Here is a 27,275-nt window from a genome sequence, read left to right on the forward strand (position 1 = left end):
TTTCTCTTCTTCCTCAGGAACACCAATTGTTCTTATGTTTGGTCATTTAACATAAGCCAAATTTCTTGGAGGCTTTATTCATTTTTTAAATTCTTTTTCCTTTATCTTTTTCAGATTGGGTTAATTTGAAAGCCTTGTCTTTGAGTTCTGAAGTTCTTTCTTCTATTTGTTTTACTCCATTGTTAAAACTTTCCATGTATTTTGCATTTCTCCAAGTGTGTCTTTCATTTTCAGAGTTGTGTTTGTCTTTTCTCTATGATACCTGTTTCTCTGGATACGTTTTCATCCACATCCATTTTTTAATCTCTTTAAGTTGGTTTTTACCTTTCCCTGGTACCTCCTTGAGTGGTTTAATAATCAACCTTCTGAATTCTTTATCTGACAATTTGGAAACTTCTCCTTGGTTTGGATTTATTCCTGAAGAGCTACTGTGATCTTTGGGAGTGGTATAAATCTTGTTTTTGCATACCAGAATTACTTTTCCAGTTCCTTCTCATTTGGGTAGACTTTCAGTGAAAAGATCTGGAACTCAAGGGCTGCTGTTCAGATTGTTTTGTCTTATGGGGTGATCCCTTGAGGTGGGGTTCCCCTCCTTCTCCTAGGGATGGGGCTTCCTGAGAGCCAGACTGCAGTGATTGTTATTGCTCGTCTGGGTCTAGATACCAAGCAGAGATACCAGGCTCTGGGCTGGTGCTGGGGAGTGTCTGCAAAGAGTCCTATGATGTGATCCATCTTAAGGTCTCTCAGCCATGGACCAGCACCTGCTCAAGTGGTGGTGACGGGAGTAAAGTGGGATCTGTGGGAATCCTTGATTGCAGTTTTGTTTAGCATACTGGTTTCCTTGAATGTTTGTTATGCTATCAGCGGAGTTGTCACATGGACAGACTCAGGACCTCTGGTTAGCCAGGGTGTTACAGGCAGTTGAATTAGCTATTGTTTTCTCCTTTGGATCATGGTTGTTCTGTTATGAGTTGCTGTAATGGCTTGAGTTGATTGGTCTCCAGCCAGGAGGTGGTGTTTTCAAGACAGCACCAGCTGTGGTAGTAGGAGGGAGATATAAGCTTGCTCTACATTGGCCAGGATAAGTACTCACATTTCTCAGGCAATAGGCAGACCCATAGTGCTCCCAAGAGTTTGTCATTTGTCTTCAGCTACCAGGCAGATAGAGAAAAAACATTCACTAGGGGCAGGGTTAGGCAGGTCTTAGCTCAGACCATCCTTGGGCAAGGTTTGCTGTGGCCACTGTGGGGGATGGGAGATGGTTCTCTGGCCAATGGAGTTATGTCCCCAGGTGGATTATGCCTGCCTTTGCTGCATCATACAGGTCACCAGGGAAGTGGGGGAAAGCCAGCCGTGACAGGCATCAGCCAGCTCCCATGCAGCCAGCAAGGCCAGTCTCACTCCTGCTATGCCCCATCAACAGCACTGAGTTTATATCCAGGCAGCTGGTGAGCAAGGCTGAGGTCTTGCACCAGCCTACAAGCCTCCCCACTGAGAAAGCAGCGCAATCCACCTGCCCATGCTGTGGGCTGTGGCTTCTGGGCTGGTATCTGTACTTCCCATTCACACCCCACCCCTTAGATTCTGCTCAGGAAAATTTGTGCTCAGTCAAAATTATTACAAAGTCTAACTATAAGCTTTCTTAATCCTGTGGCCACTCCCCAATTCTTCTGGCTGCCTTCCCCATGGACCTCTGTGAGATAAAGCCAGGAAAGGCTTCCCTGGACTCAAGCTGGGAACTGAGAGTGCCTATAGGGCTTTTTCTGCTGCTTCTTCTACTTTTATATTTCTCTCAGCTCTCTAAATTCATTTCAGCTCTAGGTAGGGTTAAATCCTTCTCCAATAATCTGGATTTTTTCAGGTTCCCCAATGGGGATGTGTGTTTAGAGGCAGGCTGTTCCCCCTCTTACACTTTAAGAACTCACAGTTTTTCAGCTGGCTCATGGAGTCTGTAGTGGCAAGCCACTTCTTTCAAAGGGTCTGTGAATTCTTTTAGTTTTCCTGGTATGTTCCTGCAGTGGTTCTTGGGGCAAAAGTTTACAATGTGAGTCTCCACATGCTCTTCTGTCTGTCCAAGTGGAAGCTGCACATTAGTCTTGTCTCCTAGATACCATTTTTCAATATGAATAATTATATGCCAACAAATTAGATGACCTAGATAAAATGGACAAATTTCTAGAAAAACATAAATTAACAAAATTGACTCAAGAGAGAATATAAAATCTGAATAGACCTATAATAAGTAAAGATATTTAATTAGTAATCACAAACTTTGCACAAAGTAATGCACAGAGATGACTCCAGTGATAAATTCTACCAAAATGTTTAAAGAGCATTACTCCCTCATAAACTCTCTCAAAAAATAGAAGAGGATGGAACACTGTTTAATTTATTCTATGAAACTGGTATTACTCTAATACCAAAACCACACAAAGATATCACAAGAAAATTATGGACTAATATATTTTATGATATAGAGACAAAAATCCTCTAGAAAATACTAGTAAATTGACTCTAGCAATATATAACAAGGATTATTCACCAAGATCAAGTGAGACTTATTCCAGAAATGCAAACTTGGTTCAACATACAAAAATTAATCAGTGAAATATACCATATTAATAGAATAAAAGACAAAAACCACATGATCATTTCAATTGACACTATGATGGTTAATTTCATATGTCAACTGGAATGGACTATGAGGTACCCAGATTAAGCATTATTTCTTGGTGCGTCTGTGAGAGTGTTTCCTGATGAAATTCACATTTGAATTGGAGGCCTCAGTAAAGTATATTGTTCTCCCAAATGTGGTTGGGTATCATTCAATCCATTGAAGGTCTAAATAGAACAAAAGGCAGAAGGAGGAATTGGCCTCCTTTTTTTCCTGCCTCACTGCTTCATCTGGGACATCTCATGTCATCTTCTCCTGCCCTTGGACCAGGAGTTAAATCATCAGCTCTGGTCTTCAGGCTTTGGCCTTGGACTAAATTCCAACAATGGCTTTCCTGGGTCTGCAGGTTGTAGATAGAAGATCATGTGAGTTCTCAACCTCTATAATCTTGGGAGCCAATTCCTTATTATAGATGATAGATAGATAGATAGATAGATAGATAGATAGATAGATAATAGATAGATAGATAGATAGATAGATAGATAGATAGATAGATAGATAGATATAGATACAGTGGGATACTAGCATAAGGGTACATACATACAATGTGGTACTAGCATATATAATATTTGATGCTCTCAAATATACATTGCTGCACTAGGATAAGGGTAGACATACAGATCCGAAAGTCCATAAATAAACCTCTGTTTCATACTATATACAAAAAGCAACTCAATATGAATCAAAAACCTAAATGTAAAAGCTAAAATTATAAACCTTTTAGGAGAAAACATTGGGGAAAACCCTGAACTTGGATAATGCAATGATTTATTAAAGGTGACACTAAAAGCATAAGCACCCCTTCGTCACGAAAAGATAATCTGTACTTCATCAAAATTAAAACTCTTGTGCTCCAAAGGACACTTTTTTTTTTTAATAGCTTTAGGAGTAAAAGTGGTTTCTGGTTACATGGATGAATTGCACAGTGGTGAAGTCTGGGATTTTAGTGCATCTGTCACCCAAATAGTGTACATTGTACTCAATAGGTAGTTTTTCACCATTCACCTCCCAGCCTCCCCTCTTCTGAATCTCCAGTATTTATTATACCACTCTGTGTGCCTTTGTGCACCCATAGCTTACCTCCCACTTCTAAGTGAGAGCATGTGGTATGTGGTTTTTGATTCCTGAGTTATCTCACTTAAGATAATGGACTCCAGTTCCATCCAAGTTACTGCAAAAGAAATTATTTTATAATTATTTATAGCTGAGAAGTATTCCATGGTATATATATATATATATATATATATATATATATACCACATTTTCCTTAACCACTTATTAGTTGTTGGGCACTTATGTTAGTTTCATATCTTTGCAACTGGGAATTGTGTTGTGATAAACATATGCATGCAGGTATCTTTTTAATAGAGTGACTTCTCTTCCTTTGGGTAGATACCCAGTAGTGGGATTGCTGGGTTGCATGGTAGATCTATTTTAGTTTTCTCAGAAATCTTCATACTGTTTTGCATAGAGGTTTTACTAATTTACATTCTCACCAACAGTACATAAGTGTTCCCTTTTCAGCACATCCATGCCAACATCTACTGTTTTTTGACTTTTTAATAACAGCTACTCTGGCTGTGGTAAGGTGGTATCTCATAGTGGTTTTAATTTGCATTTCCCTGATGATTAGTGATGTTGAACATTTTTCAATATGTTTGTTAGCCATTTGTATATATTCTTTTGAGAAATGTCTATTTATGTCACTTGCCATTTTTTGATGATTTTTTTTCTTGCTGATATGTTTGAGTTCCTTGTAAACTCTGGATATTAGTCCTTTGTCAGATGCATAATTTATAAACATTTTCTCCCATTCCATAAGCTGCTGATCTAATTTGATAATTATTTCTTTCACTATGCAGAGGCTTTTTACTTTAATTAGTTTCCATTTATTTGTTTTTGTTTTTGCTGCATTTGCTTTTAGGGTCTTGGTCATAAATCATTTGCCTAAGCCAATGTCCAGAAAGGTTTTTCAAGGTTTTCTTATAGAATTTTTATGGTTTCAAGACCTAAAGTCTTTAATTCATCTTAAGTTAATTTTGGTATATGGTGAGAGATAGGGATAGTTTCATTTTTCAAATGTGGCTATCCAATTTTTCCAGCACCATTTGTTGAATAGGAAATCTTTTCCCCAATTTATGTTTTTGTATGCTTTGTCAAAGATCAGTCAGTTGTAAGTATTTGGCTTTATTTATGGGTTCTCTATTCTTTTCCATTGCTGTATATACCTGCCTTTATACCAGTACCATGCTGTTTTGGTTACTGTAGCCTTGTAGTATAATTTGAAGTTGGGTAATGCAATGTCTCCAGATTTGTTCTTTTTGCACGGAATTCCTTTCCCTATTTGGGCTCTTTTTTGGTTCCATGTGAAGCTTAGGATTGCTTTTTCTAATTCTGTGAGAAATGATGTTGGCATTATGATAGGAATTTCACTGAATCTACAGATGCTTTGGGAAGTGTGGTCATTTTCACAATATTGATTTTTCCAATCCATGTATTTGTGTTATCTATTATTTCTTTCAGCAGTGTTTTGTAGTTCTCCTTGTAGAGATCTTTCACCTCCTTGATTAAGTACATTCCTGGGTATTTTATTGTGTTTTGTTTTTGTAGCTATTGTGTAAAGGATTGAGTTCTCGATTTGATTCTCTATTTGATCATTGCTGGTGTATAGCAGTGGTACTAATTCATGCACATATTAATCTTGTAACCTGAGACTTTACTAATTCATTTATCATATCTAGGAGTCTTTTTGAGGAGTATTTAGGGTTTTCTAGATGTAAGATCATATAATCAGCAAACAGAGATAATCTGACTTCCTCTTTTCCAATTGGGGTGTCCTTTATTTCTTGGCCTGGCCTGAATGCTCTGGCTAGGACTCCCCAAAGGACACTATTAAGAAAGTAAAAAGAAAACATACAGAAAGGAATAAAATATGTGCAAATCATGGGTCTGATATACACTTAAAGAATTCTTCTGACTAAACATCAAAAAGACACCCCCTTTTTTATTATTATACTTTAAGTTTTAGGGTACATGTGCACAACGCGCAGGTTTGTTACATATGTATACATGTGCCATGTTGGTGTGCTGCACCCATTAACTCGTCCTTTAGCATTAGGTATATCTCCTAATGCTATCCCTCCCCTCTTCCCCCCACCCCACAACAGGCCCCAGTGTGTGATGTTCCCCTTTCTGTGTCCATGTGTTCTCATTGTTCAATTCCAACCTATGAGTGAGAATATGCGGTGTTTGGTTTTTTGTCCTTGCGATAGTTTGCTGAGAATGATGGTTTCCAGTTTCACCCATGTCCCTACAAACGACATGAACTCATCATTTTTTATGGCTGCATAGTATTCCATGGTGTATATGTGCCAGATTTTCTTAATCCAGTCTATCATTGTTGGACATTTGGGTTGGTTCCAAGTCTTTGCTACTGTGAATAGTGCCACAATAAACATACGTGTGCATGTGTCTTTACAGCAGCATGATATATAATCCTTTGAGTATGTACCCAGCAATGGGATGGTTGGGTCAAATGGTATTCCTAGTTCTAGATCCCTGACGAATCGCCACACTGACTTCCACAATGGTTGAACTAGTTTACAGTCCCATCAACAGTGTCAAAGTTTTCCTATTTCTCCACATCCTCTCCAGCACCTGTTGTTTCCTGACTTTTTAATGATCGCCATTCTAACTGGTGTGAGATGGTATCTCATTGTGGTTTTGATTTGCATTTCTCTGATGGCCAGTGATGATGAGCATTTTTTCATGTGTTTTTTGGCTGCATAAATGTCTTCTTTTGAGAAGTGTCTGTTCATATCCTTTGCCCACTTTTTGATGGGGTTGTTTGTTTTTTTCTTGTAAATTTGTTTGAGTTCATTGTAAATTCTGGATATTAGCCCTTTGTCAGATGAGTGGGTTGCAAAAATTTTCTCCCATTCTGTAGGTTGCCTGTTCACTCTGATGGTAGTTTCTTTTGCTGTGCAGAAGCTCTTTAGTTTAATTAAATCCCATTTGTCAATTTTGGCTTTTGTTGCCATTGCTTTTGGACACCCCCATATTTTAAATCAGCAAAGTATTTAAATAAATTTTCCCCAAAGAAAATATATAAATCATCAATAAGCACATGAAAATATGCCCAACATCATTGGTCATTAGGGAAATGCAAATAAAACTCACAATAAGATACCACTTTACACCCACTAGGATGGCTATAACCAAGAAGACAAATAATAGCAAGTGTGTTGTTGAGGATGTAGAGTTTTAAAACCTTTATAAATTCCTGATGAAAGTGTAAAATGATGCATCCTCTGTAGAAGACAGTTTGGCACTTCCTTAAAACGTTGAACAGAGTTGACATATAATCCAGCAATTCAACTGGAGGTATATACCTATGAGAATTGAAAACATAATGTTTACACAAAAACAGGTACTCAATATCAACAGTGTTAGGCTCAATGTTTCCTTTCCGTTAGTCAAAGGTGAATTTTGACACTTGCAAAGAAAGAACCCTAATAGACACACTATATATAGTGTTAATATAATAACACCCAGTTTGACTACATATACATTTCTCTAAATGCTCTATTCTCACAGAGTAGACTCGTTGATATTTATCATATTAGTTGGCATCATAATTATTAACAGATATAATTATGTTTGTTAAATAATTAATCAAAGGTCACACAACTACTACATGTCAGAGGCAGAAATCCCACACAACCATTCAGCTCCAAGATTGATTCTACAGTTCACTTTGAAAAGGGTGAGGCTGTGGTCAGGAATAAGGGAGAGAGCATATTCCAAGCAAAGGACAAAGCTGTAAAAGCCAAGCCCTATCCACAAGGCCTACAGACCTTTATTGTTATGTGAAGCCTCAGGACTGATCTGAGCTTCTTCAGATGGGATATTTCTGTTAGTTAGATTAAGAATTAGTATTGTACACATTATTGTACATCAATGTACAATGTACACCATATTATCATCCAGTCATGTTCATAGCAGCATTACTCCCAATATCCAAAAGGTGGAAACAACTCAACTGTCCCTCAACAGATAAATGGATAAACAAAATGTTTTATATAATGTTTTATCTGTGTGTGTGTCTGTGTGTGTGTGTGTGTGTGTGTGTGCCTAATGAGATGTTATTCAGCCAAAAGAATGGCATTCTAATACATGCTACATGTATTAGATGAGCTTTGGAAACATTATGCTAAGTGAAATAACACATATGAAAAGAATAAATATTGTATGATATCTCTTATATGAGGTAGATAGAATAGTAAAATTAATACAGACAGAAAGTAGAATAGTGGTTATTAGAGGCTGGGAAAAGGAGGTAACGTTGGACCGAGCAGTGGAGCAGGATCCCCAGGACTGAAGGCCACACAGTGCCCTACAGCCCAGAGAACAGGCAGTTTAGCCCACTGGGAGGCTGCTCCTAAAACAAAGGGAGGACAGCATATACTCCCTAGAGTTTAAAAGCTGCCTGCCTGGGTCCATTGACTGCAACCTCACCCCACCAGCATCAGGGCTGCTCTACACTGACGTGCATTCTGAGGACAGGTTCTCCCCGAGGCCCACCCAGGCTGGAACTGTTTCCCAAGTACTCAAAAACACCCCTTGAGAGCCTGGGATCATCCCACCTCATCCACCATTGTTGGCATCCATGCATTCCTCCTGGGGGCTTGAGGATGGGCCCACCCACCTGCCACTACCACCACTGCCAGCAGTCATCCACACACACCACTTGGGGCCTGGACTGACCTGCTCAGCCCATTTCAGCCAGCACTAAAACCAGCATGTGCTGCCTGGGAGCCCAAGGGTTGTTCTACCACCTGTGCTGCCATCTCCCACACCATACATGCTACCCAGAGGCCCAAGGATTCATCCATTTTCCCAGTCCATCACTGGCACTGCCAGCACCTGAGAAAGAGCCTGGAGGCCCAGGAATCAGCCCACCTGGACTTCCTAACCCCAACGCCCACAAATGCCATCCAGGCACCCAAGGACAGACATGCTCAGCCCACTGCTGCCACCACTGGGTTCTGGAGAGAGGCCCATTTGTTGTCCTCATCCCAATAAAGCCTCACCACAGCCCCCACTAACAACTGCAGCCTAAGCCACTGAAGAAATCACAGACACCACTAAGGCCATTTAGGGCCAAAAAAATTATACAAAGATGACACTACTGCACACACCAAGAATCAAAGCTAAAGTGGCCTACCCAACCAACACTGTAGACACATCTTCAGGAAAAAGTTTTCCCCTGTAAAAGTTAATCCAGAAAAATGGAAGAAGCAGCCACCATATGACAGGAGCATTCAGATATCAATGTAAAGAAACATGAAACATAAACATTACAGAAACAAGAAACATGAACATTACAGCTATTAATGTAAAAACACAAGAAATATGAAAAAGAAAGGGAATATAAAACCTCCAAAAGAACACAATAATTCTCCAGCAACAGATTCTAAAGAAACCAAAATGCATGAAATGCCTGAAAAAGAATTTGAAGTGATAATATCAAAGGAGCTCCATGAGATACAAGATAACACAAACATTACAACAATGCACAACAAAATCAGAAAAAAAATTCTTTCAGATATGAGTGAGAAATTCACCAAAGACATCATTTAAAAAGAACTAAACAAATCCTGAAACTGAAGAATTTAATGAGTTTAAAAAAATACAGTCAAGAGTTTCAATAATAGACTAGATCAAATGAAGAAAGAATTTTTCGGAACTTGAAGACAAGACTTTTGAAATAACTCAGAAAAATAGAAAGAAAAAAATGAAGAACACTTATGTGACAAATGAGACACCATGAAGAGACCAAATTTTTAATTATGGGTATTCTGGAAGTTGAGGAAAAGCCCAAAGGCATAGAAAATCTATATAACAAAATGATAGCTAAGAATGTCACAAGTCTAGCAAGAGATTTAGACATCTAACTACAGAAAACTCAGATTCCCAGGTAGATACAATCTAAAAAGGTCTTTCCATAGTATATTATATGAAAACTATCAAAAGTCAAAGACAAAGAAAGAATTCTAAGAACAGCAAGATGAGGATTCCCATAAATGTGACTAGACATTCAGTAACTAACAGCACTAAAGTTAAGTGACTAAGATCTAGTCACGTATAAGGGAACCCCTCATCAGAATAACAGATTTCTCAGCAGAAATCTTACAGGCCAGAAGAGAATGGGATGAAATATTCAAAATGCTAAAAGAAATAAATATGCTAGCCAAAAATGTTACACCCAGCATAGTTATTATTTATAAATGAAGGATAAATAAAGTATTTCCCAGACACGCAACAACTGAGGGAATTTATCACCACTAGACCAGCTGCACAAGAAATGCCTAAGAAAATCATACTCTCGGAAGGGAAAAAACAATATCTATCATCACAAAAGCACACAGAAGTATAAAACTCACTGGTAGAGCAAACACACAAATGAGGAGGAGAAAAAACTCAAATGTTAATACTACAGAAAAATACAAAACTATGGTGACAATAAGAAAGAAAGAATAAAGGATATACAAAACAACCAGAAAGCAATTACCAAAATGACAAAATGACAGGAATAAGAGTTCCCTCACATATCAATAATAACCTTGAATGCAAATAGATTAAATATTCTACTTAAAATATATACAATGGGGTGGCTGGCAAGATTGCCAAATAGGAACAACTCTGGTCTGCAGCTCCCAGAGAGATCAATGCAGAAGGCAGGTGATTTCTGCATTTCCAACTGAGGTACCTAGCTCATCTCACTGGGACTGGTTAGACAGTGGGCGCAGCCCACAGAGTGCGAATCAAAGAAGGGTGGGGTGTCACCTCACCTGGGAAGTGCAAGGGTTTAGGGAACTCCCTCCCCTAGCCAAGGGAAGCCGTGAGGGACTATGCTGTGAGGAATGCTGCATTCCAGCCTAAATAATATGCTTTTCCCACAGTCTTTGCAACACAGAGACCAGGAGATTCCCTCGGGTGCCTACACCACCAGTGCCCTGGGTTTCAAGCACAAAATTGGGTGGCCATTTGGGCAGACACTGAGCTAGCTGCAGGAATTTTTTTTATATACCCCAGTGGTGCCAGGAACACCAGCAAGACAGAACCATTCCTTCCCCTGGAAAGGGGGCAGAAGCCAGGGAGACAAGTGGTGTAGCTCAGTGGATCCCACCCCCATGGAGCTCAGAAAGCTAAGATCCACTGGCTTGAAATTCTCGCTGCCAGCACAGCAGTCTGAAGTCAAACTGGGATGCTAGAGCTTGGTTGGGGGAGGGGCAACAACTATTACTGAGGCTTGAGTAGGCAGTTTTCCCCTCACAGTGTAAACTCAGACTGGGCAGAGCCCACCGTAGCACCACAAAGCTGCTATAGTCAGACTGCCTCTCTAGATTCCTCCTTTCTGGGCAGGGCATCTCTGAAAGAAAGGAAGCAGCCCCAGTCAGGGGCTTGTAGATAAAACTCTCATCTCCCTGGGACAGAGCACCTGGGGGAAGGGGCAGCTGTGGGCACTGCTTCAGCAGACCTAAATGTTCCTGTCTGCCAGCTCTGAAGAGAGCAAAAGATCTCCCAGCACAGTGCTCGAGCTCTGCTAAGAGACATACTGCCTCCTCAAGTGGGTCCCTGACCCCTGTGCCATACTGCATAAAGTAATTTATAGATTCAATGCTATCCCCATCAAGCTACTATTTACTTTCTTCACAGAATTAGAAAAAAACTACTTTAAATTTCACATGGAACTTAAAAAGAGCCCATGTAGCCAAGACAGTCCTAAGCAAAAAGAACAAAGCTGGAGGTAACACGCTACTTGACTTCAAACTATACTACAAGGCTATGGTACCAAAACAGATACATAGACCAGTGGAACAGAACAGAGGCCTCAGAAATAATGCCACACATCTACAACCATCTGATCTTTGACAAACCTGACAAAAACAAGCAATGGGGAAAGGATTCCCTATTTAATAAATGGTGTTGGGAAAACTCACTAGCCATAGGCAGAAAACTGAAACTGGATCCCTTCCTTACACATTATACAAAAATTAACTCAAGATGGATTAAAGACTTAAACATAAGACCTAATACCATAAAAACCCTAGAAGAAAACCTAGGCAATACCATTCAGGACATAGGCATGGGCAAAGACTTCATGACTAAAACACCAAAAGCCATGACAATAAAAGCCAAAATTGACAAATGGGATCTAATTAAACTAAAGAGCTTCTGCACAGCAAAAGAAACATCATCAGAATGAACACGCAACCTACAGAATGGGAGAAAACTTTTGCAATCTAGCCATCTGACAAAGGGCTAATATCCAGAATCTACAAGGAACTTAAACAAATTCACAAGAAAAAACAAATAACCCCATCAAAAAGTGGACAAAGGACATGAACAGCCACTTCTGAAAAGAAGACATTTATGTGGCCAACAAACATGAAAAAACGCTCATCATCACCGGTCATTAGAGAAATGCAAATCAAAACCACAATGAGATACCATCTCATGCCAGTTAGAATGGTGATCATTAAAAAGTCAGGAAACAACAGATGTTGGAGAAGATGTAAAGAAACAGGAATGCTTTTACACTGTTGGTGGGAGAGTAAATTAGTTCAACCATTGTGGAAGACAGTGTGGTGATTCCACAAGAGTCTAGAATCAGAAATATCATTTGACCCAGCAATCCCATTACTGGGTATATACCCAAAGGATTATAAATCATCCTACTATAAAGACACATGCACATGTATGTTTATTGCAGCACTCTTCACAATAGCAAAGACTTGGAACCAACCCAAATGCCCATCAATGTTAGACTGGATAAAGAACATGTGGCACATATACACCATGGAATACTATGCAGCCATAAAAAGGAATGAGTTCTTATCCTTTGCAGGGACATGGATGAAGCTGGAAACCATCATTCTCAGCAAACTAACACAGGAACAGAAAACCAAACACTGCATGCTCTCACTCATAAGTGGGATTTGAACGATGAGAACATATGGACACAGAGAGGGGAACATCACACACCAGGTCCTGTCAGTGGGTGGGGGGAAAAGGGAGGGATAGCATTAGGAGAAATGCCTAATGTAGATGATGGGTTGATGGGTGCAGCAAGCCACCATGGCACATGCATGCCTATCTAACAAACCTGCACGTTCTGCACATGTATTCCAGAACTTAAAGTATAATAATTAAAAAAAAAGTTGGAATGAACAACAACAACAAAAAAGATAGACACCGGCTGAATAGATTTTTTTTAATGACCCAACTATATGCTGCCTCTAAGAATCTCATCTCACCTGTAAAGACATATAAATTGAACATAAAGGGATGGAAAAAGATATTCCACAAAACAAAAACCCAAAGTGAGCAGGAGTATTTACACCTATATCAGATAAAACAGACTTTAAATCAAAAACAGTAAAAGCAGACAAAGTCATTATACAATGATAAAGGAATCCATTAAGCAAAAGTATATAACAATTTAAAATATATATGCACCCAACACCCAAGCACCCAGATATATAAAGGAAATATTATTAGATCTAAATGGAGAGTAGACTCCAAAACTATAGTAGTTGGAAACTTCAACACCCCACTCGCAGCTTTATACAGATTATCTAGACAGAGAATTAACAAAGAACATTTATTTTCTTTTTTTAATTTATTTAACTTTTAAGTTCAGGGGTACATGTGCAGGTTGTTTATATAAGTAAACTTGTGTCATGGGGGCTTGTGGTACAGATAATTTTATCATCCAGGTATTAAGCCTAGTACCCATTAGTTATTTTTCCTGGTCCTCTCTCTCGTCCTATCTTCCACCCTCCAATAGAACCCAGTGTTTGTCATTCCCTTCTATGTGTTCATGTGTTGTCATCATTTAGCTCCCAATTAAAAGTGAGATCATGTAGCATGTGGTTTTCTGTTTCTGTGTTAGTCTGCTTACGATAATGGCCTCCAGCTCCATCCATGTTTCTGCAAAGGAATACTATGGCTGCATAGTATTCCATGGTGTATATGTACCAGTTTCTTTATCCAGTCTATCATTCATGGGCTTTTTGGTTGATTCCATGTCACAAAGAAATATTTCATTTAAACTGCACTTTAGACCAAATGGACCTAACAGACATTTACAGAACATTCTATCCAGCAGCTACATCATGTATATTATATTCATCATACATGGAACATATATGTCAGGCCACAAAACAAGTCTCAACAAATTTTAAAACTTGAAATTATATCAAGCATATTCTCAGACCACAGTGCAATAAAACTAAGAGTCAATAACAAGAGGAACTTTGGAAACTATACAAATACACAGAAATTAAACAACATGCTCTTGAACAACCATTGGGCAATGAAGAAATTAGAAAAGAAGTAAAAAATGTCTTGAAACAACTGAAAATAAAAACACAACATACGAAAATCTGTGACCAATTGCAAAAGCAGTGCTAAGAGAGAAATGTGGCTGGGTGCGGTGGCTCACGCCTGTAATCCCAGCAGTTTGGGAGGCCGAGGCAGGTGGGTCACGACATCAAGAGATTGAGACCATCCTGGCCAACATGATGAAACCTCATCCCTACTAAAAATACAAAAATTAGCTGGACATGGTGGTGCACACCAGTAGTCTCAGCTACTCGGAAGGCTGAGGCAGGAGAATCGCTTGAAACTGGGAGGTGGAGGTTGCAGTGAGCTGAGATCGCACCACTGCACTCCAGCCTGGTGACAGAGCAAGAATCTATATAAAAAAAAAAGGTGTATAGCAATACATGCCTACATCAAAAAAGTAAAAAGTTTTCAAATAAACAATCTAATGAATCACCTCAAAGAATTAGAAAAGCAAGCACAAACAAAACCCAAAATTAATAAAGGGAAAGAAATAATAAAGGTCAGAGAAAAACTAAGCAAAATAGAAACTAAAAACTCAATACAAAGAATCAATGAAATTAAGTTTGTTTTTTGAAAAGATAAGCAAAATTGATAAACTACTAGCTAAACTAGCCAAGAGAGAAAAGACCCAAATGAACAAAATCAGAAATAAAAAAGGAGACATACAACTGATACCATAGCAATACAGATTATTATGAACTCCCACACACTAACAAACTGGAAACCTAGAAGAAATCGATGTATTTGTGGACACATACAATCTACCAAGATTAAAACAGGAAAAAATAAAATAAAATCCTGAACAGACAATTAAGGAGTAATGAGTTTGAATCAATAATAAAATGTCTCCCGACAAAGAAAAGCCCAGGACTGAATGGCTTTATTGCTGAATTCTACCAAACTTTTAAAGAAGAACTAACACCAATTCTCCTCAAACTATTCCAAAAAATTGCAGAGAATTCTTCCTAGTGCATTCTACAAGGCCAGCATTACTCTGATAACAAAACCAGAGAAAACACGCACACACACAAAACTTCTTGATGAACATAGACACAAAAATCCTCATCAAAATACTAGCAAACTGAATCTAATAGCATATCAAAGATAATACACCATGATCAAGTAAGATTTATCCCAGGGATGCAAGGATGGCTTAACATACATAAATCAGTAAATGAGATACATCACATCAACAGAATAAAGGACGAAATTTATATAATCATCTCAATAGATGCAGAAAAGGCATTTGATAAAAATTTAACATTTCTTCATGATAAAAATCTCAAGAAACTAGGCATGAAAAGAACATACCCCAATACAATAAAAGCCATGTATGGCAAACCCACAGCTAATGCCATACTGAATGGAGAAAAGCTGAAAACCTTTCCTCTAAGAACTAGAACAAAACAAGGATGCCCACTTTCACTATTCCTATTGAAAATAGTACTAGAAGTCTTAATCAGAGCAATCAGGTAAGAGAAACAAACAAAAGACATCTAAATTGGAAAAGAAAAATCAAGTTGTCCCTTTTTGCAGATGACATATTTCACATTTAGAAACATTGAAAAACTCCACCAGAAAATGCTTAGAACTGATAAATAAATTCAGTAACTTCCAAGAATACAAAATCAACATACAAAAATTCAGTAGTATTTCTTTGCACTAATAATGAACTAGCTGAAAAAGAAATAAAAAAGGCAATCTCATTTACAATAACTAACAAAAAATTAAAATATCTAGAAGTAAATATAACCAAGGAGGTGAAAGAAGACCACCACAAGGAAAACTACAAAACACAGATGAAAGAAATTGAAGAGAACACAAATGGAAAGACACCCTGTGTTCGGTGAATCAGAAGAATTAATATTGTTAAATTGACCATGATACACAAAGGAATCTACAGATTCAATGCAATCACTATCAAAATACTAGTGATGTTTTTCACAAAAATAGGAAAAAAAATCTAAAATTTGTGTGAAACCAAAAGAGAGCCCAAATAGCCCAAGCAATCCTGAAAGAGCAAATCTAGGAGGATCACACTACCTGATTTCAAAATATATTACAAGGCTATAGTAACCAAAGCAGCATAGTAGTGGCATAAAAATGGATACAAAGACCAATGGAACAAAATACAGAAATCAGAAATAAATCCAGATATTCACAGCCAACTGATTTTTGACAATGGTACCAAGAACATATATTGGGGAAAGGACACCTTCTTCAGTAAATAGTGCTGGTAAACCTGGCTATCCCTATGCAGAAGAATTAAACTGGACCCCTAAACTTCCCCATATACAAAATTCAATTCAAGATGGGTTAAAGACAAACATTAGACCCAAAATTATAAAACTACTTAAAAAAAAAAGCATAGGCAAAACACTTCAAGACAGTAGTGTAGGTAACAACATCATTAATAAGACCATAAAAGCACAGGCAATTGCAACAAAAATAGATAAACAAGACTATAATAAACTCAAACTTCTTCACAGCATTGGAAACACTCAACAGATGGAAGACACAATCTGTTGAATGGGAGAAAATATTTGCAAACTATCCATCTGACAAGGGACAAATATCCAGAATATACAAAGAACTCAAACAACTTAAAAGAAATAAAATGCTATTAAAAAGTGGGCAAAGGACAGGAATAGACATTTCCCAAAAGGAGACATACAAATGGCCAAAAGGTATATGAAAAAATTCTCAACATCACTAATCATCACAGAAATTCAAGTTAAAACCACAGTGAGTGAGGGACAAAAACTACATATTAAGTACAATGTACATCACTCCAGTGACAGGTACACTAAAATTTCAGACTTCACCACTATAAAAGTCATCCATGTAACCAAAAACCACTCATACCCCTAAAGCTATAGGAATTAAAAAAAAAACCACAATGAGATATCTCATCCCAGCTGGAATGGCTATTATCTAAAAGACAAAAAATGACAAATGCTGGCAAGGATGCTGAGTAAAGGGAATTCTTAGGCACTGTTGGAGGGAATGTAAATTTGTATAGCTATTATGGAAGAGAGCATAGAAATTTCTCAAAAAACTAAAAATAGAACTACCATATGATTCAGCAATCCCATTACTGCATATTTATCCAAGGAATGGAAATCAGTATATCAAAGGGATACCTGCACTCCCTTGTTTATTGCAGTACTATTCACAATCGCAAAGATATGGAATCAATCTAGGTGTCCAACAATGAGTAAACAGATAAAGGAAATGTGGTATATATACACAATGGTATACCATGTGGTCATAAAAAGGAATAAGATCCTGTCATTTGTGGCAACATGGATGGAACTGGAGGTCACTATGTTAAGTGAAATAAGCTACACACAGAAATATAAGTATTGGGTATCCTCACTCATATATGGAAGCTAAAAATGTTGATCTTATGGAGGTAGGCAGTGGAAAGATAGATACCAGAGGCTGGAAAGGTTGGGGCAGGGGAGTAAAGAAAGGTTAGTTAATGGATACAAACATACAGTTAGATAGAAGGAATAAGTTCTAATGTTTGAAGGCAGAGTAGGGTGACTATAGCTAACAACAAAAGATCTAGAAGAGAGGACTTGAAATTTTCCCAACACATAGAAATAATAAATTCTCAAGGTGATGGACACCCTAAATGTGCTGACTTGATCATTACACATTCATTCTGTGCATGTGAAAATATTACATGTACCCCATAAATGCATACAAATATTATTTATCAAAAAAATTTTAGAGCATTATCCTTGTCCAGTGTGCCATCTCTTGCTCAGTTTTCCTGTATGGTACTTCACACTCAGGTCAGCTCTCTTTACCTGGGGCTAAGAGAAGCTACGGCCAGCTTCCACCTTCATTAGCTTTGCAGGTAGAAATCCCAGCATAAAGACAGGGCCCACAAAAAGTCCTGCAGGGTGTGCTCTATTGGTCAGGCTTGGGATTTGTGAACCAAATACTCAGGCTGCGGGAATGAAATAACCTGATTGACCAGCTCAGGTCTACTAGTGAGCTGAGTCACAGACCTACTGCTAGAGCCACAGGGTGAATCTGTACCACCTGAATCGCATGGACTAAGAACGAGGGAAAACTTCCTCCTGAGAGATACCAGCATACAGTGGAATATGTACAGTGTACTTCATTGCCCTGCGTACATTCCCTCAACCCTCCTTGTTCGATGCAAGCATGAGTATTTAATGCAAATAGTTGATATTTTCTACTTGAGAACTCTCTCTGGCTGTGGAGCAAGATAGACAGGCCTACCAGGGAGGTGGAGTCCACAGGTACTGTTTTCAACCGGTGACATGAAGTTGTTGAATACAACAACTGCTTCAACTCCTCAAGAGCAACAACTCTGAAGCATGTTCTAGATAGACCCTCTCCCAGTGAAGGTAATCCCAGTGAGGGGACCAGTGCAATTGAGCCCCAGGTCTCCACAATGGTAACCTGCTTTTTAGCTCAAGTTTTCTGCTTCACTCCCCCGCCGTCCTACCTCAGTTACCTGGAATCACCTCCGAAATAACGTATGGACATTGCAATATATGTCTGAGGGTCTGATTGTGTGGAAACTCAAATTAAAATAACATGAACATCATGGTTGGTGAATCCATACTGTTTTCTGTTCATTTCATGTGAAGAAAATTTGTAGGAAATGCTTTGGGTATTGTCTCTCTGTTTTCTTCATAAGACACAGTATATTTGTCTGGACACTTACTGGGTACTAAAAAAGTATTCTATTAGTTCATTTCAATCCAGAAAAAATATTTATTTATCCAGAAAAATATAGCAAGGCATATGTAGATATATTAGTATGCTAGGGCTGCCATAACAAAGTACCACAGACTGGGCGACTGAAACAACAGAAATTTGTTATCTCATGGTGGAGGCTGGAAATCAGAGTTCAAGGTGTAAGCAGCGTTGATTTCTTCTGAGACCTTTGTCCTTGGCATGTAGATGGCCGTCTTCTTCCTGTGTATCTGTGTAATAATCTCTTCTTATATGGATGCTAGTCTGGTTGTATTAGAGGCCATTCTAATGACCTCATTTTGACTTCATTACTTCTTTGAAGGCCCTGAAACCAAATACAGTCACATTCTGAGGGACTGAGGGTTAAGATTTCAACATATAAATTTGGGTGAGATACGATTCAACCCATAACAGTGGATGTCTGTGTTTTGTGTCATTTTTGTCTTTAGAGGCAAAATGCTTTGTGAATAGATGATTTATTTGCCATCCCTCTCTCCACAGATTAGAACAATATGGATTACAGAATAGTGTGCTTTTTTTAAACTCAAGGTTCAGCATTGCTGAGTGGGCCGAGACACCTCTCCCAAAATAAATAAAGGGAAGAAATTTTGAAAACAAGGAAGAACTATAACAGAAAGAAATCTGTGAGCCTCCTGAGTAACATAACCAGGTTCTTGACAAATAGGCCTCCCACAGCACGAACAATGAAAGGCATTCTGATCTGATTTTGAGTCTCCACAAGAAACACCAGCCTTCAGCTCTGGTAGAATTCACCTCATCACCACTGTAGATTTGATATGGCAGACTCACTTTGTATCTCAAGATTGCATTATGCATTCATTTCTCCATTACTTAAATAAGGACACTGGGGGGCCAGTGAACAATGCTAGGCTCTCTTAATTCTGCGGATGGATAGGGAAAATGATGATTGGCTCCAAATGATTAGAGAGTGTGATGATAGTATGATTTACGACCAGCAGTCCCAATGTGGCTATTATTTAGTGTTATGAATAAACTGAGAAAGATGTTCTCTTATGCCACATCACAAGCCAGTATCATCTGAACAGCTTGGTGATGTCATGACCCAAGAATCAAGAAAGTATTTCATTGAGGAGATGGGTGGAATGTGAAGACATGAATGCAGTGATTAAAGAGGCAATGAAAATTGCTTATTTCTGCCTAACAAATGACTTGTCAGCTACAGAAACCAACTCCACTCAACTCTGCACCTTTTTGTATTTTAATACAAAGTTCCATCTTTCCTTACCACTGGAATTTGTGGCTCTTTTGGGCTTCCTTCCTACACATATTTCATGACTCAGAGAGCATGCTAAAATACAGATAGAGATTTCTTGGTTCAGGAAACCAAGCCAAGTTCATTTGCTTCTTGATGCATGTCACCAGGCCATAGGGTCTTTTAAAGAAATTTTTTAAATACAACTTTCTCTAGGCTCCTGATCTTTCAGACCCATGGCAATCTGGGGCCTGTTTCCTATTCCCCACATGCACTTTCAGCTGTGGTCTTTTTCCAATCAATTTCCAGATGTTGTTGCTTATTCATTTTATTTTCAGCACATTTTATCCTTTCCTGAACTCCCACATAATCTTCTTCCATGCCACCCTTCCTTCCCATACCCACCCCAACGAGGCAAATTCCTAAACTCTGCTGCAATTACACCAAATTTAATTGGCTCTTTCATGCCCCAGCTAACTGTGTCCTGACTCTGAAGACGAAACAGATGATTGGACTTCAGGAAGAGCCTTTTCAGAATGAACTCCCAGCTGAGGGCCAGATGCTGTTGAGGTCTGGGCTGCCTATTGTGTAAAGTCTCTGTAGGGAAAAAAAAACATTCACTGGGGCCCTGAAGTACAAACCGCAGTTTGTTTTAGAATCATTTTTTTAATGTCTTTGTGCAAATGTCAAACCAGTAAGCCAGAAATGTTGTTTAAATTGTTATTGTACAATATAAAAATTGCAAAGAGGTCTTGCCTTTCTCTAGTACTTCACGCTTTTGGCAGTATTTGGAAATGAGCTCTTCCACAAAGGATTGATTTTTAAGACAATTGAAACATCTTTAAGACAACTGAAACATCTTTAACAATTGAAAATCTGTAACCATTTTTACATAAATCTTTCTAGTATGCATTACACTTTAGAGTGTGCTGATCATAAGCTAATGTTTTCTTAATGATTCAGAACCAACGTTAAGAATACAAGCAGCCATGCCATAAGATCTATATTTGTCTGCTTTTCCTCACATCCAGGTTTCCCAACCTTGGCATTATTGATATCTTGGGTCAGATAATCCTTTGTTGTGGGAGTATGGCCTGTACAATGTAGGATGTTTAGCAGCATCCCTGGTCTCTAGCACCATCCCTTCAGTGGTGACAACCAATAACATTTTAAGGGTGAGAAGGTATACCATCACATGTTCTCAACATTGTACTCTAGGCCCTAGTCAGTGCAACAAGAAAGAAAAAGGAAAAGGACAAGTATAATGATTGAAAAATAGGAAAAAACACATTATCCTTATTTGCAAATAACATGACTATATACATGGAAAATTCAAAATAATCTGCAAACTGTTGTAATTAATAAAAGTGAGTTTCGAGGGTAATTAGTAACAAAATTGACATAGAAAAACAAATTCTGTTTGGGAGGATGAGGCAGGGAGATCACCTGAGGTCAGGAGTTGAAGACCAGCCTGCCCAACAGGGTGAAACCCCATCACTACTAAAAATACAAAAAATTAGCCAGGCATGGTGGTGCACACCTGTAGTCCCAGCTACTAGGGAGGCTGAGGTAGCAGGATTGATTGAAACTGGGAGGCAGAGGTTGCAGTGAGCCAAGATCGCACCACTGCACTCCAGCCTGGGCAACAGAGTGAGACCCTATGTCTTTAAAAAAATAATAAATTGTGTTTCTATGACTTTAAAAATATTGGAAAATAAAATTAAAAAAATACGACATACAGTCTCATTAAGAAAATCAAATAATTAGAAATGAATCTAATGAAAGATGGATATGAGCAAAAACTACAAAATATTAAAGAGAAATTACCTAAATAAATCAAGAGACACAACATGTACTCAAGATTACTCAGGTTTCTTGCCAGCAATGGTGGTTCACACCTATAATCTCAGCACTTTGGGAGGCCAAAATGGAAGAATTACTTGAGGCCAGAAGTTTGAGACCAGCCTGGGTAACACAGTGAGACACCATCTCTACTGAGTGTGGTAGTGCCTGTCTGTAGTCCTAGCTAGCTGAGAGGCTGAGGCAGAAAGAAAAAAATTTTTTTTCAATTATCTCAAAATTTATCTGCAGATTCAATGAAATCCAAAACCAAATCCCAGCAAAGATTTTTTTAATTGAAACATAAATCTAAATGTATATGAAAATTAAAAGGACTTAGAAAGACAATCTTGGCCAAGCATGGTGGCTCACGCCTATAATCCCAGCACTTTGGGAAGCCGAGGTGGGCAGATCACCTGAGGTCAGGAGTTTGAGACCAGCCTGACCAACATGGTGAAACCCATCTCTACTAAAAATGCAAAAATTAGCTGGGCATGGTGGTGCATGTCTGTAATTCCAGCTACTTGGGAGGCTGAGACAGAAGAATCACCTAAACCCAGGAGGTGGAGGTTGCAGTGAGCCAAGATTGTGCCACTGCACTCCAACCTGGGTGACGGAGTAAGACTCTATCTCAAAAAAAAAAAAGAAAAAAAAAATCTTGAAGTACAATAAATTTGTAGGAATAATACTGTGGGGTTGCAAGACCTATTATAAAGCTACAGAAATTAAGACAGTGTCATATTGGACCAATAGAATAGAAAAAAAGTATTATATTTATTTTTTTGAACTTTTAGGTTCAGCAGTATATGTGCAGGTTTGTTATATGGGTAAATTGCCTGTCACAGGGGTTTGGTGTACAGATGATTTCATCACCCAGGTGATAAGCATGGTACCTGACAGGTAGTTGTGAGATCCTCACCCTCCTCTCACTCTCCACCCTCAAGTAGGCTCTGATGCCTATTGTTTCCTTCTCTGTGTCCATGTGTACTCAATGTTTAGCTCCTACTTATAAGTAATATGTGGTATTTGGTTTTCTGTTCCTGTGTTAGTTTGCTTAGAATAATGGCTCCCAGCTCCATCCATGCTGCTGCAAAAGACATAATCTCATTCTTTTTATGGCTGCATAGTATTCCATGGTGTATATGTACCACATTTTCTTTATCCAGTCTACCATTGATGGGCGTTTAGGTTGATTTCATGTCTGCTATTGTGAATAGTGCTACAATGAACGTACACATATATGTGTCTTTGTGGCAGAACAATTTATATTCCTTTTAGTATATATCCAATAATGAAATTGCTGAATTGAATAGTTCTTTTTTAAGTTATTTGAGAAATCACCAGACTGCTTTCCACAGTGGCTGAACTAATTTACATCCCCACCAGCAGTGTGCAAGCATTCCCTTTTTCCCACAGTCTCACCACTATTTGTGAGTTTTTGACTTTTTTTTTTTTATACTTTAAGTTTTAGGGTACATGTGGACAATGTGCAGGTTAGTTACGTATGTATACATGTGCCATGTTGGTGTGCTGCACCCATTAACTCGTCATTTAGCATTAGGTATATCTCCTAATGCTATCCCTCCCCCCTCCCCCCACCCCACAACAGTCCCCAGAGTGTGATGTTCCCCTTCCTGTGTCCATGTGTTCTCATTGTTCAATTCCCATCTATGAGTGAGAACATGCGGTGTTTGGTTTTTTGTCCTTGAGATAGTTTACTAAGAATGATGATTTCCAGTTTCATCCATGTCCCTACAAACGACATGAACTCATCATTTTTTATGGCTGCATAGTATTCCATGGTGTATATGTGCCACAATTTCTTAATCCAGTCTATCATTGTTGGACATTTGGGTTGGTTCCAAGTCTTTGCTATTGTGAATAGTGCCACAATAAACATACGTGTGCATGTGTCTTTATAGCAGCATGATTTATAGTCCTTTGGGTATATACCCAGTAATGAGATGGCTGGGTCAAATGGCATTTCTAGTTCTAGATCCCTGAGGAATCGCCACACTGACTTCCACAATGGTTGAACTAGTTTACAGTCCCATCAGCAGTGTAAAAGTGTTCCTATTTCTCCACATCCTCTCCAGCACCTGTTGTTACCTGACTTTTTAATGATTGCCATTCTAACTGGTGTGAGATGGTATCTCATTGTGGTTTTGATTTGCATTTCTCTGATGGCCAGCGATGATGAGCATTTTTTCATGTGTCTTTTGGCTGCATAAATGTCTTCTTTTGAATGTCTTCTTTTGTTCATATCCTTTGCCCACTTTTTGATGGGGTTGTTTGCTTTTTTCTTGTAAATTTGTTTGAGTTCATTGTAGATTCTGGATATTAGCCCTTTGCCAGATGAGTAGGTTGCGAAAATTTTCTCCCATTTTGTAGGTTGCCTGTTCACTCTGATGGTAGTTTCTTTTGCTGTGCAGAAGCTCTTTAGTTTAATTAGATCCCATTTGTCAATTTTGGCTTTTGTTGCCATTGCTTTTGGTGTTTTAGACATGAAGTCCTTGCCCATGCCTATGTCCTGAATGGTAATGCCTAGGTTTTCTTCTAGGGTGTTTATGGTTTTAGGTCTAACGTTTAAGTCTTTAATCCATCTTGAATTGATTTTTGTATAAGGTGTAAGGAAGGGATCCAGTTTCAGCTTTCTACATACGGCTGGCCAGTTTTCCCAGCACCATTTATTAAATAGGGAATCCTTTCCCCATTGCTTGTTTTTCTCAGGTTTGTCAAAGATCAGATAGTTGTAGATACGCGGCGTTATTTCTGAGGGCTCTGTTCTGTTCCATTGATCTATATCTCTGTTTTGGTACCAAGAATCAATATCGTGAAAATGGCCATACTGCCCAAGGTAATTTATAGATTCAATGCCATCCCCATCAAGCTACCAATGACTTTCTTCACAGAATTGGAAAAAACTACTTTAAAATTCATATAGAACCAAAAAAGAGCCCACATTGCCAAGTCAATCCTAAGCCAAAAGAACAAAGCTGAAGGCATCACGCTACCTGACTTCAAACTATACTACAAGGCTACAGTAACCAAAACAGCATGGTGCTGGTACCAAAACAGAGTTTTTGACTTTTTAATGATAATCATTCTGATTGGTGTGAGATGGTATCTCATTGTGGTTTTGATTTTTATTTCTCTAATGATTAGTGATGTTGAACATTTCTTCCTATGCTTGTTGGCTGCATGTATGTCTTCTTTTCAAAAGTGTTTGTTTATGTCCTTTGTTCACTTTTTAATGGGGTTGTTTGTTTTCTGTTGGCTAATTTGTTCTTTATAAAAGTTCTTTATAGATTCTGGATATTAAACCTTTGCCAGATGAGTATCATATTTAGATGCATTTTATACTGTCGAATGATTGAAAGAAAAGTTGCTACTAAAATTCTGTGGGGAGAAAGATGATAATTTTAGTAAATGATGCCATAACAATTGGATTTCTATATGGAAAAAAATGAATCTTGATGCCTACATCATCCCATACATAAAAATTTAATTTGAGTTTATCATACACATAAATATAAATGGTAAAACCATAAAAAATCTTTTGAAAAAGTACAGGAGAATATCTTCATTGCTAATGCAAAAAGTACTAAATGTAAATTTAAAAATGTTAAATTACATTAATTAATCTTAAGAATTTCTCTTCATCACCATAAGATATATTAAGAGAGTCAAAAAACAGGCCACAGAGTGGGAGAAGATACTGACAACACTATATTCAGCAAAGGAATATGTACATAATATATTTTTAAAAAACAATTTTAAGTTGGATAAAAGACATGCCCAGAATTGTTATAAAAGAAGATATACAAATGGCCAATAATATATGAGAAGGAATGCAAAATCATTACTCCTCAGGGATAGCAAATTTAAACCACAGATACCATCACACACCCAGCAGAATGGCTAAAATTGAAATGGTTGGCAATATCAAGTGTTAACAAGAATGTGAAGCAACGGGATTGCTGGTGAAAGTGTAAATTGGTACAACCTGTTTGGAAAACTATTTGGCAGTACCTCATAAAGCTAAATATCTACCCACTTCATTGCCCAGCAATTACACTTCTAAGTATATATTTAAGAGAAATAAATACATATTTACTTTAAAAAGACATAAGAACATGAACAAGAATGATCACACCCATTTTATTCATGATAACAAAAGACTAGAAATAAGTGTACATCAAAAAGATCATGAATAAATAACAGTGTAAAACTTTATAGTGTATTGCTGTATGGGGAATACTCACACAGCAATAAAAAAGAATAAACTACTGCAGTGGTAAACATTTAACGACTGCCTCTCCAGCGAGGGAAAAAGTCCTGATTGGTAGCATTTCCTGATGTTTGTGGCATAAATACTCCCACCATGGCCATTTTCAAGTTACCCACATGAAGTCACAGAATGCATCATTGCAAAAAAATGTGCACAACTGCAAGCTGTGTGAGCCAGCTTCAGCACACTGCTGCATTACTAATACATGCAACAATATTGAGGAATCTCTCACACCCTATGCTGAGCAAAATAAGTCAGAAAGTAAAGAGTGTCCAAATATTGCTTTTATATTAATTAGAATAAGAAAAAATATTTGATGATGATAGAAGTCAGAAAAGAGGTTACTATGGAGAATTGGTCTTGATAGGAAAGCAGGACAAAAAACCTTTCTAGGATACTAGAAATATTTTATATCTAACTTTACTCAGTGATTACACACAATATATATCTCATATCTCGATAGATTTACATAAAAATTCATCATGCTAAATGATGAGTTAATGGGTGCAGCACACCAACATGGCACACGTATACATATGTAACAAACCTGCACGTTGTGCACATGTACCCTAAAACTTAAAGTATAATAATAATAAAATAAAATAAAATAAAGAAAAAGTAAAAAATAAAATAAAAAAATTAATCAAGCTGTAAACATAAAAGTAGTGTGCTTTATATGCTTTACTGTATATATGTAATATACAAATTTTTAAATTTTCAAGTAGGATAATGTTGAGTAAATGTAGCTAATTAAACACACATTTTTTTGGTTCATTTTGAAATCTGATTAAAGGAACAGAACTTTTTAAAGGCAAAGACCCATCAGAATGGGGCAAATAGGAGAGGAGACTACAAAATATTTGAAGCTAGAAAAACACTGGACAAGAGAAAATTACTAGTCTGAGAAAACTAAATGCTAAGCTACCAGTGGAGAAGGCCAATACCAACATAGTTTACACCACAGATTCTCCAAGAAATTCAGAAATCAATGCAGAAATTATCATTAAAAACAAAAGCAGAGGAATGGTGCTAAAACAAGGAAGGTTGGTTGATAGCTTCCAGATGCAAAAAAAAAAAAA

This window comes from Gorilla gorilla, chromosome 3, assembly GCF_029281585.2.
Source record: "Gorilla gorilla gorilla isolate KB3781 chromosome 3, NHGRI_mGorGor1-v2.1_pri, whole genome shotgun sequence".
Taxonomy (NCBI): domain Eukaryota; kingdom Metazoa; phylum Chordata; class Mammalia; order Primates; family Hominidae; genus Gorilla; species Gorilla gorilla.